General features: G+C 36.7%; 1 pseudogene across 1 annotated transcript; it reads right to left on the bottom strand.

The window, feature by feature from the left end:
- Window positions 1-5,707: 5,707 nt before the first annotated feature.
- LOC100797760 (PH, RCC1 and FYVE domains-containing protein 1-like) lies at window positions 5,708-17,032 on the bottom strand (annotated as a pseudogene). Its single transcript, XR_419443.4, has 10 exons — window positions 16,272-17,032; window positions 15,684-15,770; window positions 14,977-15,066; window positions 14,442-14,522; window positions 14,067-14,237; window positions 11,930-13,972; window positions 11,101-11,247; window positions 9,234-9,526; window positions 7,530-7,682; window positions 5,708-6,684 (listed from the first exon to the last, which is right to left on the bottom strand). The product of XR_419443.4 is annotated as a PH, RCC1 and FYVE domains-containing protein 1-like (transcript).
- Between the last annotated feature and the right edge of the window lie 1,691 nt (window positions 17,033-18,723).

Here is an 18,723-nt window from a genome sequence, read left to right as displayed (position 1 = left end):
TGACGTATCGATTATGATTCCGATCGTGGTCCTTAAGCGAAGTTTTGGTGTGTTCTAATTTTTTTTAAAAAAAAAAAGTGAAGATAAAATCATGAGTTTTGTTCGTAACAATTACATTAAAAATAAATGTTTTTATAAAAGAGGCAAAAAATCCAAAAAAAATAGGAATCAGATCTTTTTTTTTTTATGTTTAAGTACCCATGTTTGGGGTTTTTTTTCGTGAGTGTGCGAGTGCCGTAAGACAATTGAAGGACGCTATTTCTCATGTTTGGACGTCAAAGAACCCAAAAAAATTATTGTCTTTCCCTGGTTCCATCAAATTACACCCAAAAAAAGAGCCAGAAAATCCAAAAAAATAGGAATCCGGCGGTTTTTTTATGTTCAAGTACCCATGTTCAGGATTTTTTTCCATGGGTGTGCGAGTGCCGTAAGAAAATCGAGGGACGCTATTTCTCACGTTTGGATGTCAAATAACCCAAAAAAATTATTGCCTTTCCATGGTTCCATCAAATTACACCCAAAAAAAGAGCCAGAAAATCCAAAAAAATAGGAATCCGACGGTTTTTTATGTTCAAGTACCCATGTTTGGGGCACCTTTTCGGGGGTGTGTGAGTGTCGTAAGACAATCGAGGGATGCTATTTCTCATGTTTGGACGTCAAAGAACCCAAAAAAATTATTTTCTTTCCCTGGCTCCATCAAATTACACCCAAAAAAAGAGCTAGAAAATCCAAAAAAATAGGAATCCGACGGTTTTTTTATGTACCCGTGTTTGGGGTTTTTTTCCGTGGGTGTGCAAGTGCCGTAAGACAATGGAGGGCCGCTATTTCTCATGTTTGGACGTTAAAGAACCCAAAAAAATTATTCCCGTTCCCCGGTTCCGTCAAATAACACCTAAAATTAGAGCCAGAAAATCCAAAAAAATAGGAATCCGACCCTTCTAAGTATGCGTAAGGTTTTAAGGTCAAACAATTAAAATAAATTATCTTTGGACCATTGAAACAACACATTCAAATTTATTATGGGATTTAAACACGCCGTAAACAGATAAATGTTACATCAACGAAAAAGCAAAAACATTAACATTGCATTCACTTGTTTAGCGATGTCGCAGTCACCTCGTCTTCGATTTTCACAACATATTTACTAAAGACAGCTAAAATTTCTATTGGTCCATATTTTTTCCAATAGTTAGATTGTACTAACATCTTCAGCAATTCTTCGTTGGTCCTCAGCTCATTTATTTCATATTTTATAAGTGTATCTGAATACTCAAAGCGAGCTGGTTGGCAGAAAAACAATCGTCTTACCGTTTGTGATTCGTGAATTCCAAGAGGGGGAATCCCTTTAGGTGCAACTTGCTTTATTAAATTCTTCAGTTCATCGATGGTACATGTTGAAGGAATTTGAAATTTCTTAGGATTTTTTCCTGTGAACGCGCATCCAACAAATTTGTTCTGTGGTGGCATGTTTCATTTCCCGTTGTAATACAGGATCGCGTCATGAGTACGAGGCATAGTGCGTTGAAGTAAGTTTATTATTCCATCTGGTGTTCTTCCAACGGTGCATAATAACTCAATCGGACCAACACAAGAAAATTGATCATTACACATTAACATTGTGTTGACATCGTCATCATTTATCAATTTCATACACTGAAAGTGAATTTGGTTACTTGTATCGGTGAATGGCTTCCGGTAGTGAATTTCATCCAAAAATTGTTTGTCGGATAGCTGAAGGGTATTGTGTATTCTGGTTTTTAGGCTTGCAAAATCACAATTGTTTGGTACTCGAATGGGCACCGGAGTTGAAGTTTAGAAGTAAATGCCAGTATCATTGTGAATAATTGATCCATTTGGAAAAATGAAAGTCAACCTTGAGTTGACAATCGTCTGACTGCTAGTTTCTCCTAAAAATGTCATACTTTGTGTATCAATTAGGAGACTATGTGAAAGCAAGATAATGTGTGATTTATTAGCCGTGTCTGCTATATATATAGATGGTTGTGACCGAGCGATTGCTTCACTTTGTTTACAAAAAAATAGACACGCGTGAACATGTTTCGTGTTTATGTTTCCTTCAGAATGTGTAGTCAAGTCAGTCAATGTGTTGTCGCGCTCAAACTTTAATACGCATGCATGTCATTATGTGTTGTCAATTATGACAATGATGTATGCTACACGCGTAAATGATTTTTGTTGGACCAACAATTTTTTCCCTTAACCAAATGAGTACTTAATAATATTAATTGGTTAGTAATGACTTACAACAAATTATATCGCATAATGAATACAATTACATAAACAATGCATGTTTAGTCTTCATTTAGGTCGACATAGTGTCTTTTGAATGACATCAAGCTTGTGTATTGTTGCATTCTACTAATATATGGAGTTGTCGACTGCTTTGCCTGAGAATAACAATTGCTTGACCACAACAACACTGGAGGCGATAAGGGACAATGGTCTTTCAAATAAACTTGTTGTACATGAACAAAGATTATATCATGCGGTGATCGTGTCAAATGAACCAGCGAAGTCATTGCATAATTGTTATACTAAGTATATTCAATGTACCTGAACAAAATGATTTCCAAACAGGTGACCGACACATATCATGCGGTGCCCAAAAGAATCAGGTGGTGGTTGAGTTCTAAGAGGAAAAAATGTCATGCTTTGTTGTCGGGACAACGATACAAGGATTATGTTATACCGTGATGCAATGACATATCCCATCTCTGTTATATCCATTCACTTGTCCACACTAACCTGAATCAACCAAACATGCACATGTAAGTAATTTAAATTTTCTTATTAAAAAAATTAACTTTCGAAAACCCATCAACAAGTAGGGACAACTTTAATTGTTCAAATCTCTTTGTGTCACCAAAGAGGTTCATGTACTCATGCGACCACCTGCCAAGTTCTTTAATCAATTCATTATGCACCAACGGTCACGAATCTTCCCCCATACCTAATAAAGCGGCAATGGACCGATATCCACAGTTACCGTCCGCTTTCACATCCACAACGTCAAGAATGAAACCTTGAATGAATGGCGCAAATTGATCCAACATCGGGATGATCCTTGTTGGCTGAGGCGGTTCAGAACATGATGCACTACGTTTGACTGGAGAGTTGCTGCTTTGAACAAAATAGAAAACATCAACATACTCCCAGTATGACGGATCACGCTTTGTGGATCTTTGACTTCTTTTAATCGGTTTCTTCGGTGCACCTTTAGTGTTGACCTTTGACGGAGGAGGGCACATAGAGTTATGATCAGGGTATGCAATTTCTCAAAGTTTACTTTTCAGAGTTACTTTGCCAGACACATCAAGTTCATCAAACCTTTTAGATATGGTCTCTATCTCTTCCTTGATGCTAACTTCCGTCTCACATAACCCTTGGTCTGAAAAGCAAAGTCTTCTCCAGAAAATATGGACTGACTCCAATGGGATGCTGCTAACAGTATACCTAGAAAGCTCACATGCACAAGGAAGACCGTGCGTGCTTCTCATCACACAACCACAAGAAGAGGGATTGTTGCCGAGATAACGTAGATGGTCAACCTTAGAAGCAATCTGATTTAAAGTGTCCCTTGAAACCATCCCAAGAAGCCTCTTGTATAAGGTTTTTTTATATACATGCCCAACCACATGCGTACTGGTTTCAAAGGATGCTTTAATTTCAACGTGTTGCAGCGTGATCATGTTGTTCATGGCATCCCAAACATTACATAGGTCTCCAACGCTATTTTGTAGTACTCTTTTGAGAGCCCAATGAGCTGATTTAACCGTACATTTAAAATACACAACAAACATGAAAATATACAACAATTAAATACCATTTATTACTAATCCTTACTAACAAATAAAATCAGTTCTTAATACCTGTTTGTTATTGTATTGTCTAGGTGCATGACCTTATTCGTCCATGTTGTAATAAATTTTTCCTTGTGGGGGATAATCCATGTGTCGTTAGCATAGTCAATGAACATCAGCCAAGGCGAACAAGCAACTTGAAACTTCTGAAGTGACTCATGGAACTGGTGTTCAGACGGACAATAAACCAAAGTACCCAAGTTATCCATTACATAGTCCCACGCATTTTTTTCACCGATTAAAGATTTGCACTTCGCCTTCACATTCTTATCGATATGAAACCTGCACAACAAATTTGTACACTTGGGGAATACAGTTTTCACTACATTCATCAGTGCTAGGTCTCTGTCAGTGACAATAACAATAGGGAGGTGATCGTTTCTTAAAAATAGACCTCGAAATCATTACAAAGCCCATACAATATTATTAACACGCTCAGCCTCCAGATATGCAAACCCAACAGAGAATGTCATCGCCGTTGGTGTCACTCTAACAAAATCAAGTAGTGGGAGTCTGTACTTGTTTATTTTGTAGGTACTGTCTATAAAAAACACCAGATGACATGCATTGCATAACTTTATTGCATCACCAAAACAGATCACACACCACAACTTCATCTTCAATCTATGCCAATGAATGTATTGATCACGTTCGAGAAGCTTCATCAGATGTTGTATTTCAGTATCAGCTCCTCTTATTGAAGAACGATATGCACTTCTTGCATTGTAAATTTGCTTTATCGTGGTGCAACTGTTGGCATTGTGTTTCTTCAACGTTAGCAAGATATTTTTTGGTTTCACCATCGACTTTGTCATATCAACAATAATTTTCTTTTCATCCTTAGTCAATCGTCCAGCATATGGATGTCCAACTAAGGACTTGGCCAATTCATGATTGTGAATCCCACAGATCAACTTCACCATCCAACCTTCCCCTCCATGCACTGGTTTCTCACGAAGCCTGAAGGGACAACCACATTTTCTACTCCTAGTGTCTTTTCTAACGAATTCTTTATTCCTACACTTGTACTTACCACTCCTTTCACATCCAATTAAGACAAATGAACTTCTTCCTCTTCTACCGGTATCTGTGTCAGACCTCATAATCACTGCAACAAATCCATTTTCATGGGCAACTGTTCGAGCCCATTGCAAAATATCATCTCGAGTACCGAATACCTACAACGCAGCCCAAACATATTAATTTTTTTACAAAACATCAATTCAACCAAATGACTCAAATTATCTATGATTACCTGAGACGTATTAAAAGCATTTGAACAATCGACATATGATTCATTCACCCCACATTCTTCTTCATTATCATAATCATAATTCATATGAACTTCTTGTGACATCGCATAGTCATACCTCCATTGATCTTCGTTCATCTTAAGGACATATGCATCATACACAAGTACATTCAAATTATCATATAACCACATCCAAAAATTTACTACATATTAACTAACAAACAACATATTAACAGGACATATGCATCATACACAAATATATTCAAATTATCATATAACCACATCCACAAATTGACTACATATTAACTAACAAACATATTAACAACTAATACAAATATATTCTAAATTTATAACTATATTATTTACTTAAACTAAACTTAACACTATATTAAACAACTAATAAAACATTTTTTTACTACAACAAAATACAATTATGTTACCTACATCATTTAATATTATACCAAAATTATTATACCTAATTAAACCAATTATATCCACAATTATAAATACAGATATTATAATATATATATATATATATATATATATATATATATATATAAATTTTAAAGCAGAATTAAAAAAATTGTTAATAAACTGACATTCCGGAAGAACTTCTTCTGGAAGTTACTATGTATACTTCTGGAAGAAGTTGTTTCGGAAGATACTTCCGGAATCACTTCTTTCGGAATTGAGCACAGTAACTTCTGGAATAAGTTCTTCCAGAAACTCAACATTCTCATTCCAGAACTACTTCCGGAAGAAAAAGAAAATATTCCGGAAGACTCTTTTTCCAGAAAAGTTCTGGAAGACACTTCTTCCGGAACGTTTTTCTGGAGTTCTTCCGGAAGTCCACCTTCCGGAAGAAGTGTCTTCCGGAACTTTTCTGGAAAAAGAGTCTTCCGAAAGAATGGTCTTCCGGAAATAGCCTTCGCGGAGGGGCATAATTGCCCATTCACTGCTTGCTGGGTGCCCCAGCAATTTTGCTGGGTGCACGTAGCAACTCCCAACACAAAAATATATTGGTCCACAGCAAGGCCCAAATTAAGCCCATAACTTCAGAGAGGTTTCCGCACATCCTGCATTCTTTGATTGCATGCTTTGAACATACCTCCCACTGACTTGTTTATTCATAACCCAAATAGTTTCCATGTATAACTCTTCAGCTTTACTTGGATCATTAATTTGCCAAGGTTTTAGGAGCTTAAACTCACCCATTCCCCCCTTTTTGTGGTTATTTATGCAATTTTTGTTTAATCTTGTCTCCATCCCTCAGTGCTTCCACAAAATCAGAGAGAATTTGGACCAGAGCTTGAAGAAGGTTTAAGAAGAATGTGACTTAAACCATCGGTTTCCAGTTCTAAAAAGAAGCAGTATAAAATGACGGCGAAATCCTGAGGGACACACAAGGAGAGTGAAGTAGAAAAACTCAAGATAAGGCAATGGGATTCTAGGAAGAAAAATCTTGGATGGTACTTTTGCTACTTGCTCCCATGAAGATGCACTTGAGCAGTCATCGCCATTTTTCCAACCTTTGCCATTAAAAACCTTTCTCTGCAAGATTTAGGACAGATGCTAATCACAAATTGGCACATCTAAAGTGTTTTCAGTCTCTTACAAGGACCAATGATGATCTAAAATTACCGCAAAAATTAGTGTTGTAACTTCAAAGGATAAAAATAATAAAACCAACTGATACGGGGCTATAAAAATATGAATAACTACCAAATGTCCAAATCCTCTTCACTACAATTATATCGACAAAGTCTTATCTCTAAGTGATTCTGCCTACATGGATCAAATAACACCATTCAGCTCAATTAATACCTAGTCAAATTTAAACACTATCAACAAACCCTTTTAGTTATTATGCATGGTGAAATCCTCCCATATTTAGTTTAAAATACTGTAGCAGCAAAATGCAAAGATTATACATGCAAAGCTATTGAGTACCAAAATGGTAAAAGGACCAACAGTTAAACGGTCATACAGCCAAGGATGTAAAGTGCAGTGTCACTATGCTCAAAAATGGAGTGAGCATTTTCCCAAAATGCCACAGTAAGAGATCACTAGGTTGGCAAGAGAAGTTAGCTATACAGTAGGCAAAAAGAAACTGAACAAAAGAATCCTCAGCTGCAAGTAAACATACACGCATTTTCACTGTTGTACCAAAAATAAAACATCTGAATTGCACCACACTCATCACTAAGTACAGTAAAGAAAATTTTCCTCCACTATTTTCCTTTGGGTGAAGGGAGGGAGGTTTTACTAGCATTTTTCTGGAAAGTTACAAGATTTCTTCCAACTGTGGTTTTTTCCCATAATTTTGTATCCTACCTGTCAAATTTGGACAAAGATCCTTGTTAATTTTGGAAGAGGTAGAAGGGAAAAGAATTTACTGTTTCTATTGCGTCACAGAAGAAGGATGGTTTTTGCTTCAGGGAACAGATTCTCTTGCATTCAATAAAGCAACTATATTGTGCCGCTCCAATATTTTGGTTCCATTTTCAGCCCACCATTTTTCAGCTTGCTCTTCTGTGAAATGCCTTCGACTGTAAAAACAACTGAGAATTTCAGTAAAGTGTGCATGAAATCTGATTGCCAGATAAACAGATAAAAATATTCCTAAACATCCAACACAATTTTAAAATAAATGCAGTAGATTTTCCTTTCCCTTTGTTTTTTGTACTCCACAACACATACACAAAGCTAGCAAGGGGGTGAATCAAACATGTGTCTCCTCCCCCTCAGTCCAGGATATAGGATACCGTACCAAGCCAAAGATTAGGCCACTATCAATACATCATATTTCTCAATGCAAGGAGCACTATTTTTTGGTCAGTAGGTTCTTATCATTATTCACTTGAGAATCAAACGGTTAAATAAGATTGACAAAGTATAAAAAAAATATATAAGCTGCTAGATTGATTCTGTAGCAGCATCATAGGGCATCGGCCTCAAGTAGCCACTGTGGATGGGTTAATTAACCCTTTCATAATGTCTGAATTTTCAATAGCCAATCTTTGCTGATACAATTACTGGATAACTGTGCAGGTAACACCTTTTTCCTTGCATGAACTATCAATTAATTTTCAAATATGTATCCAGAGATCCAGCCAGAAAATCAATTGAATTTAGACATTGCAAAATAAAAAGGTTATTTTGACATAAGTGTTGCAAAGGAAAATATATTTTAATCAACTTTCATTTTAAAATCTCTTCATAAATATTTTTAAATTGAAGTTGGAAGATGAAGAGTCCTTGCAAAAGGCAACACTGATTTATCTTATCAGTATATATAAAGCAACAAACATCTGGTTTTTTTCTCTAGGGAAGACAAACGGTCATAATGTATCAAAAGTATTAAAGTCATCGTAGATGTATTCCACTAAAATGGGCAAGCTTTGGCCACTCCAAAGATGTAGACAATGTTGAACTGTTGATAACTTTTGTTATATTTCAAGTATGTATGGGTACAATTTGCTAATAGTGTCTCATTTTAAGACAATAATGCAAGTTGCACACACAGAAAACAGCATGATTGAATACTAAGTGACACAAGCTCTATCTAGCCCCCACATCAACCAGCTCTGGTAATATTTCATGTTGTTTTCATGGAGTAACAAGTTGTAAATGGAAGTAGAAGTATGAAATGCTGGTCCATTAAATCTGTTCTATAACAAAGTTTCAGATTTGGTAATAAGGAAACAGGAACAGAAAAATGGTTTAAACAGAATGGATATGCAATACACGAGGTGGTTGGAAAAAGTCCTTCGAACAGTTATATTTTTTTATTAAATCAACTTTATAACAAACAGTTTGATCATCCACCATGCTTTTAGTTAACTAAAAGTAGTGATAAAAACATTATAGATTAAAAGAAACCCAATAATAACAAAATGGTCTTGTAACCAGGCAATGCCACTTCTCATCAAAGTGGAGATTCTGAGTTCATAAACTATTTTGTAATAGTTCTTATGCTTAGCAACAAGGAATTAACTCTAACATTGGCCATAAAATTTTAGAATAAAACATACTGTCTATATGAATGCGATAAAGTTTTGATATGTTTAACAAATTAGAGGATAGCAAAGAGTAAATACCTGAAGCGGACACGCTTAAGCTCATTACCACCACCTGGCTGTGAGGACAAACTTACATACACACCTGGTTCATCTTGCACTACCCACTCTGCCTTTCCACTTTGTGTTTTGGTACCATTAGCTAATATCAGATTTGTTACAATGCTGCTGCCTTCATTTTTGGGAATGACGGTGTTTCTTATATGGCTCTCATCTAAGGAATTATGTAGAATGCTACTAGTGTTTTCAGCAAAGGGCTCTGTACTGGAGTCAGTATTATGTCCTTCTGGCAGTCTTTCCACCATTTCTTTCAACTGTAACACAATTTAACATCCACATCATCAGGTACAAGCCAAAATCAATATACCATAGATTTACTGTGTTTGGTACAGTTTATTTTAGAGAAATAATTTTTTTCTGCTTTCTAAAAGAGATTTTAAAAATAGAGTTCCATTCAGCGTTACTGTTATCCAAGGTTATCAATTGCATTTTACGACGGATGGCAGTGAGAACCTTTAAGCACCATATCAAAATGGTGGATGGCATGGCGGTCTATGGCAGACAAAAAAAAATGTATTTATATATATAAAAACTGGAACAAAAACAACAAAGATGGCATATGTATATATATTAAAAAAAGCATAATGACAAACTAAAATTCATAATATTCATAGTTAGATAATTGTCATCACATAAAGTCATAAACATAATTAATAAAAACACCAACAAAAAGGATAAAAACAAATAATGAACACCAATTATAATTGGGATAAGGTTTTATATAAGAAAACCTCAGGACAAAAAACAAATAATAATTCTGAAAAAACAGAATTAAAACTCTGAAATTAAAAGAACGGAACGGAGAGGACAGTTCTGAAAAAGGGAATTTCAGCACCAACATAAACATGCAAACAGAATGAAGAACATTTGAAAAGAGTAGAAAAACAGTTCAGGAAAAAAAAAACCCGAGTTTGTCAGAGTAGAGTGTGTCGCCAGAGCATATAGGGTCATCGGACAGACTAGGTTGCAGGACAGAGTAGATCGCCAGAGCAGGGAGGGTCGTCAGAGCAGAGTCGGTCGCCAAATGAGTTTGCACACGGGTGCAGCTAGGGTTTGAGTGAGTGTGAGAAGGGAGTCGACAGAATAAGAATTATTTTCGGGTTGGTTGTTTCTAATGAGCCAACCAGAGCCCACAATTTCGAAAAACCCAGAAAACACCCGACATGTCCACCATGGCCACCGTGAACCGTCACGAAATATGGCCATGGCAGGCGTCATAGCCAAATGGCGGACGCCGTTATTTTAGCCAAAATGGCACCTAACGGATTGCGGAGTCCACCATCACACCATCATAGCACCGCCATTTGACAACCTTGCTGTTATCAATGGTGGAATATGGCGGAAGGCCAAAATTCCACCACATAAACATGCCATTGTGTCTTATGGCGCTGCCATGGCGGGCCTCTCCCCCTTCTTGGTGCTTATAGTGGTCTTCTTTGTATGTGTCCATGGCAGGCCTCTCTTCACCGATTGAGGAAAGTAGATTACATAGTTTTTTGTCAAGTGAAAAGTGGGGAGAGGGAGACCAAAAAGAATATTAGTTGAAGTTCTTAAAGAGGGATCTCAAGGTGAATAATATATATGAAGATTTGGTCTTTAACCAAGCCAAATAGTATCATGTGATGTGATCCATGTAGTCGTCATCACATAGTGGAAGAGAATTGTGAAGAAATATTTGAATTAAAGTAGAAAGAAAGAGATGTGGGACCCACACATAATATTCATGTAGTCGTCATCACATAGGTTGTAGGTCTTAGATTTAATCTTAAAACATGCTTACTAATGCAGAATAGGAGAAAAAGGAAACCCTGCTGATAGAATACCCAACCTGTGCAGTTAATGGCTTTATGACCTCTTTTGCTGATTTACACTTTCCAGCTTCATCTGCAGCTACTGCAGTCATTTCCTTCAATTGCGTTGATGTTCTCTCATGTTCAGCCTCTAAACTTTTTGACTTGTGAGTAAGCTCTTCAACCTAACCAGTATATATGATCAGTTCTGAGATGAGTATACTTCAAACATTTTCAAAATATAGATCACAAACAAATAATCAAAATATTATTAAAAAGCTAATTAAAAGCTATAATAATTTTAATTCAAGTATCAGATAATTCTTTAGTTCAATTATCACATGTGACCATAGGTTCTACCCAAACCTAAGCAATGAATACAAACTAGTAAACGAAAATGCATAGTAAACAATTGATGCAAATGGTGCCATAAATGGATTTTTTATTTTTATTTTTTATGTTAAGGTGGACCCCTTATTCTCCAAACTCTGTATTTACCCTGTTCTCATTTTAAGCAATTTCTTCTTCTATCCAAAAGAATCTGATAATAAAAAATGTATTGAGATATGCAAGTTTCTAGAGGTTAATCAACAATTTCATCAACAATAATTTTCTTTTGCAGGGAATCAGTCCCAAACATATGAATACTACTTACATGCAGTACATATATGTGACATGAAAAACCCCTTCTAAACAGTTTCAGGTGGGAAAGAACATAAGCATGAAGCAGGATTACCAAATTCATCATTAGAAGACAAGGTTAACCATAAAAACGGAATATATCTATCATACTATCATTTCATCGGGATTAAGCAAGGTTCTCTAAAAGGATAGATACACATATGAATCAGATATATATATGCTTACCAGTGTCCTTAAACTTATAACTTCTAGACTTAAAATATCATTTCTGTACTTTAAATCATCATTTATATCTTCATAAGATTGTCTTGGACTTGACTTTGATGAAACTGGTGACATTGATTGACAAGATATTCTTGCAGCGGGCTCAGAAACTGAAAGGTGTTTCTTGGAATCCATAGAAAGAGAATTTGATGATTTTGAAGGAGCAAAATCCCTCATCTGCAATTTTCCATTTAAAGATGGGAAAAGATGGCTATCTTGTGAATCTGGAAGCTTTGATTGACTACTTTCTGTTTGAATAATAGAACCAAAAGATGCAAGCCTTAGTAGTGTTCCCTGTATTTTAGTGATTCTATTGTCTTGCAAACTTACGCATCTCAAGCTAGGTGTTTGCACTGAGGGTACTGATTCAATGGCAGCTTTCCTAAGTTTAAGATAACAATCATCACAGACTCTATACGGCTTGTTGGAATTGGGAGCAAGGGAAGCTTTTATAGATTTCTTGCTGGTGCATGATTTGCAAAATACAAGTCCACAGTTGTAACAATTATGACGTTTTCTTCTGAAATTAAATAAATTGCGACATCCAACACAAGCAGAATGATCAACACTTGGTATCCATTTATGAAGACATACAACAGCAGTAAAGTTTGAACCACAAAAAACACTTTTCACTTGTTTATCTTTTAAGAACTCAACAAGTGTTGGTTTATTCCTGTGATCACTGTCTCCATGACCTAATTGCCCATTCAAACCCTTTCCCCATGTGTAAACCTCTGCCTTGGAAGTCAGGACTGCACATGATATGAACCACAGGCATATCTTCTACAAACTATCAGAAATTATATCTTCAACACATGTAGGGACTTTCCCATCAGATGCAGGACAGCCAAGTTGTCCATACGCTGTACTTCCCATTGTATATAAACGTCCTGACGTTGTCAAAGCAATTGTAAGACTGTGGCCACAAGCCACTCGGCAAATGTTTTCAGTACTCAATGCATTTACACACTCAGGAACTAGTCTAGGTTCCCTATCAGCATGTCCAAGTTGGCTTTTATCTCCATCACCCCAGGTGAACAGTCTTCCACTAGATGAGCGTGTAGAAGATTCCACAGATTCATTTACCACCTCAACAACTGCAGCAGTGTGCCAAACACCACAGGCAACCCTGGTTGTTCTCAACCCTTTCAAATTTTCTACTTCCCGAGGAATATTTGCGCTACTAAGATCTCCATGTCCTAAGGCACCAAAAGTTCCATCACCAAATGTGAACAACTGCCCAGCTGATGTAACAATAGCTGTGTGCCAAGGTCCACAGGACACATATAATACACGTAAGCCCTCCAAGTTACCACCTACTTTCTTGGGAATCCAGTGACTGACTTCATTTCCATGCCCAAGCATGCCAGAATTGTGAGCACCATCACCCCATGTATAAAGATCCCCAGAATAAGTAACAGCACAAGTATGATATTCTCCACATGCTACTAACTCAATATTCATGCCACCGAGGGTGTCAATGAGCTTAGGGTGAAAAACATCCATTTCTACACCATGTCCAAGCCTACCTCCTGACTCCTCTCCCCAACTAAATATCTCTCCCTGCTTGGTAACTAGAACAGCATGTCTGTAGCCACAACCAATACTATGAACATCTAGAACTAACTTTGATTCCAATGCCTTGGGAAGGAATGCATCCATCTCAGAACTAGATAAGGCTCCAACTCTATGTACACCACCACCAAGAATTCCATCGGCGATCCCTTCTCCCCAAATAAAAACATCACCTAGGGAATCAAAATCTTCATGATAAGAACCCTGGCTGGAGGAACTTACAGCACTAGATAAACTAACTCGAAATGCCTCAGATGCAGAATTTCGATTGCTTGAGTTATCCACAGACCCAGAGGATAAAGAGGAATTTGCAAGTGATTCAGCTTGACTGGAACTCTTGCTAGCTGCAGAGTAAGAAATTATTTCAGAGAAAGCCTTTATCCATCTATTTTGCAAGTCAATAAAACCTCCACCAGCATCCCCAGGGTCCTGTTGTTTAAAATTGGAAAGAGTGAAAAATATAGCAAATTGGCAATGTCTTTCTGAACTGTATGAAACAACAAAAGATGAAAGTCACTGTTACAGAGAATGGTGCAATGGACGGAGTGGATCTTCGTGTGCCAGATTTTGGACTATCAGAATACAGACTATCGTCAGTTCTTGATTCAAATCTCCACTTGCGGTTGTTACCTCGAGTAACTATTGCCTTAAGACCAGGAAACCAGATTTCAGCGTCATCTTTATCCTTGCATATCTGTACATGGATTAGCAGTGGGTCAAATCCTGAAGTTTACCAGGTATAAATCCCCCATCTTACACAACACACTACTTAATAATATCACACTAGTTTTTCACAACCAAAACAGTGAAAGAAAAAGATGACGAGAAAATGTTAATTATAGGCCTAGTAGGTTTAATTTGCAGAACAAATTAACAATTATGCAGAAAGAGCACGCACCAAATCCAAGGACCTATCATTGTATATAAGAGAAAATGACTGATATTCCTTTTCAGGCCGTGGATACCGCTGAAATGTTGCCTGGATGATAACACCAAATCAGAATAATGTGTATGGATCAGAAAGCCAATGGAAAAACAAAGTACTAAGGATCAGATAAACGTTCGTATTTTTCCAACTATTCCTACAAAGAATAAAGTCCAAAAATCATTTTAGAACAAAATATTGAACGTAGATGTAAACATATTCTTAGAATTTGGGCTTAGGACCGAACTCAACCCCACACAACTTGTAAGGTGAGGACTTCTCAAGCTTTATAAGCTCTATTTAACTCATACTCTAGTCAATGTGCGACTAAACAACACCCTTGAAGCTGCAATTAAGGCAGCCCCCAAAGTGACCGTCACTGAGGCAGTCTAGGGGTTACAACAATTAAGGCAACTTTCCAACACATATCAACTTCATAACTGAAATTGCAATAAAGGCACCTAGAATTAACCATTGAAAATACTCTCTAGGCTTTTTACAAACGTACAGTTCGCTGCCCAGGAATGATCCTTGAAACTGTACTGAGCTTAAGCTGTTTCTCGTCCTTGCCAGAGTACCATAAGAGTAGAGACTCATCCTGAAACCAAAACCAAAAGCATTGAATAGTGTAGAACAAAACATACATGCCGATTTTTCTTGTTCTTAATTTTAAATTTATTTGAAACACACAGTACTTCAGATATGTAGAAATGATATCTGAATGGATTGGGCTGAAATCAGAAACAAGCAAATAAGCGCATTTTAAGTATTCCTGGCAAAAGTTAAGTTTAATACTCAAAAACTAATATACAGAAGTTCTGTATTATAACATTGAAGACACAATGCATCTAAAGGCAATGCTTTTGACCTTTTCTTTCTCTCAAGCATAATTTGCATGTTATATATATAGGCTGTTTGGCATCTCAGATTGTTCAAACATGATTCACATGTTCCTAAACCACTGTCCACTACTAGACTATATATTTAACTACTGGTTTTAGTCTATTAACATGTTTTTTTTTTTGTGGTCATCATGTCTATAAAAGTGGCCTAATAGTTGCTGTTTTTATCACTTTCCATCAGCAAACTGTTAGTGTCAGTAATTTCTTATTTGTATAAAAGGTACAAATTTTTAAGTCAAAAAAGGATGTAGTTTCATGTCCTTTGATGGGCTAATACAAAATTTTAGGAGAAGAAATACCAATAGCAACTTACGTTGGAAAGCCTAAATGGACAGAACTTTGGCTTCCCTCTTTGCCCGTACTTCAGCAGATATGAGCCTTTCTTAAGAGATATAATTGCCTACAAAGGAAACAAAAAGGTTGATTATCCAATACAGAGGATGATAAGGATGAGGCAAGACTTCTGCTTCCAGCTTCAATGTCTCCTTATGTCAGCAACCGGTCATAAATTAGGACAAAACTTAGATACAGTTTCATGGGTGTTGTTTCTGTTGTTCTTCAATCAGAATTGGAGTTTCACCTCAGTAATCCACAAATACAGATTTGCATTAAAGAATAATACAGATTAACGAAGCAAAACTTCAATTCTAATTGAAGAACAGTACAAACAACACCTAAGGAACTGTATATAAGCTTCGTCCTGTAAATTATTATTCTTATTCACCCCATTAAAAATATATTAGCTTAGCAAGACCATAACAACGAAGAACCAAAAAAGTACAGCTAATGGCACACACAGGCAAGCAAATTTTATCTACATTTTCCATTTTCTCACACTAATCATTAAAAAAACACAAGAACAACTAGAAAAAAAGCAAAAAATAAAATAAAATTGGTGAACCTGCTCGATGTCTCTCTCGCCAGGAGCGGTTTTCTGATGATCAGCCATTCAAGTTGCAACAACAATAAGAGGCGCTTCCCAAGAAAGGACCCAACACCCATTTGAACAACGACTCAAAACAAAACAACAACAACAACAACAATATATAACACCATAACAAAGCAAGCTCCAACCTCTCCCCATGAAACCCTTTTTTTTCAAATCAAAGAAGCGAAGAAGCTACATTCGCCTACCCCATAATAGCTCAGCGCCACCGTAGAAGGGTTAATAAAATCGCAGAGAGAAATTCGCCTCCGGTTCACCACTTTCAGCTCCCAAGAAACCCTAGAAAACGCGTTCCCCCCACAGAAACCTCGGATTATTCTCCCTAGCGGAGAGGGCTCGACGGTGCCAATGTGGGACAAAACGACGACGCCGGAACCGAAACGAGCGACAATGAGAGGAATCCGAGGAGTACGAGAAAAACCTAACCGTTTTGGGAGAGGTTGGGGTCGTTGGAACCGCGGCGAGGGAATTCGAAGCACGAAAGGGGTGGTATGAGGAGAAAACGTTGGTGAGAGACAATGTCAATGGCTTTGGGGTATTTTTTTTTACTGAGCTCGGATTCTCGGTTTGAAAATTTTGGCTAACACGCGAGGGAAAGAGGGTGTCTCTCTCTTCTCCCTCTTTCCTCTGTTGTGAGAGGAGAAGCTAACTGTTATTTTCTGCCGGTTAATGCCACGTAAGTAACTGAAATCTGGGGGATGGGGATGGCTGGTTTTGTCGTTTTCTGGAGCTTTGGGGGGACAAATGAGTCCAATTTCGGGATTTGAAACGACATGCCTCGCTGGTGTCGCTCTCTTCGGGGAATTTGATCTCGTGTGATGCGGACTATGGTGGAACCACCTTCGAATTTTTCCCTTACTGATCTTATACGATAAAAAGGCTGTGTTCTGCATGGGTGCACCGTACAGTACACTGATCCTTCCCACATCAGGTAATTCCAGGGTGATTTGGCGGGATTTTTTTTTCACATACATATAACAAAAATTATCAAAACATATAATTTCTTTCATTATTTATCAAAACATACACTTTTACTACATATTGTGCAAATTCGGATTCTGGACACCCGAATTTATACTATGCTTTTTTTAATTTATTTTTTAAATCCATTGAGAATTCGAGTCTTTTAATCCAAATTTTTAATGTGATTTTTGTTTTTTTTTTAAATTAATTTTTAAAAAATATTTAAAAATATATAAATAAAGAAAATTGATAAAATTAGAGAAGATAACAAAGTTAAATAAAATTAGTTAAAATCACTTCCGTTGAAGAATTTTTCTAATTTATATATAGTATGAAATTAAATACATTGATAGCAAACCAAAAATTTGTTCAACTAGAACTTCTAAAATAATGGGGACACCTATTTTTTGAATGACCTACTAAATTGTAAGTTGAACAACGTTTTGGTTTATCTTTTCCTCTCTCATTCATATTAGTCCGTATTCTTGTTGATTTTGGCTGACTTTTTTTATTTCTTCCCGAGTGAATAAGCAATTTAGTCCCCGAGATTGTACCCATTTTGCATATTAGTCTCTAACTTAATATTAAATTAAAAATAGTCCCTATCTTTGCATAAGTGTTGCAAAATAGTCATTCCGTTAAAATTTTAAAGTAGCGTCGTTAGTGAGGTCAATTTTAGTGCCACGTGGACTATCCAACGTGACACTAAAGGATGACGTGGCATGACACGTGGACGTGCCCCCTAAAAGATGTCACGTCATTTAATTATAACAAAACGAGTAAATAGGCAATTTAGTCCCTGACTTTGTACCCCTGTTGCATATTAGTTCCTAACTTAATGAAAAATTCAAAATAGTTCTTATCTTTTGCATAAGTGTTGCAAAATAGTTCCTAACTTAAAAGATGTCAGAAATCGTGCTTAAAGTGTCCATGCATTGCAAAGGTTGTGCCTTGCACGATTTTTGGCGGCGCAGATTCCTCCTTGGATTCCTTGTCATCTTTTGATTCCTCTGATTTTTTCTCTTCTTCTTTCTTTTCTTCATTTGCTTTTTTCTCCTCCACTTTGTTTTCCTCTGGTTTTTTCTCTTCCTATTCAAAACACAAAAAAAAAATCAGAACCTAGAATGATACATTGATGGTAATTGAAGAAAAAAAAAGAGGAAAAGAGAATGGTTATGCTGACCTCGCCCATTGGTGTTGATGGCTACAGAGATAAGGTTGTTGCTGTGGATTTTTGGTTCTTTTTATTTGTGCAAGTGTGTGTGGGTTCTTTTTCGTATATATGCCTCAATTGGTTCAGAACCATCAAATTTGAAGAAGCCACTCATTCTATAATCATCAAATGACGTGGCACTAAAATTGACCTCACTAACAGCGTTACTTTAAAATTTAACGGAAGGACTATTTTGCAATACTTATGCAAAAGATAGGGACTATTTTAAAT

Source organism: Glycine max, chromosome 18 (assembly GCF_000004515.6).
Source record: "Glycine max cultivar Williams 82 chromosome 18, Glycine_max_v4.0, whole genome shotgun sequence".
Taxonomy (NCBI): Eukaryota; Viridiplantae; Streptophyta; class Magnoliopsida; order Fabales; family Fabaceae; genus Glycine; species Glycine max.
Note: the sequence above shows the minus strand (reverse complement) of the source record. Positions and strands in the feature narration are given on the sequence as shown.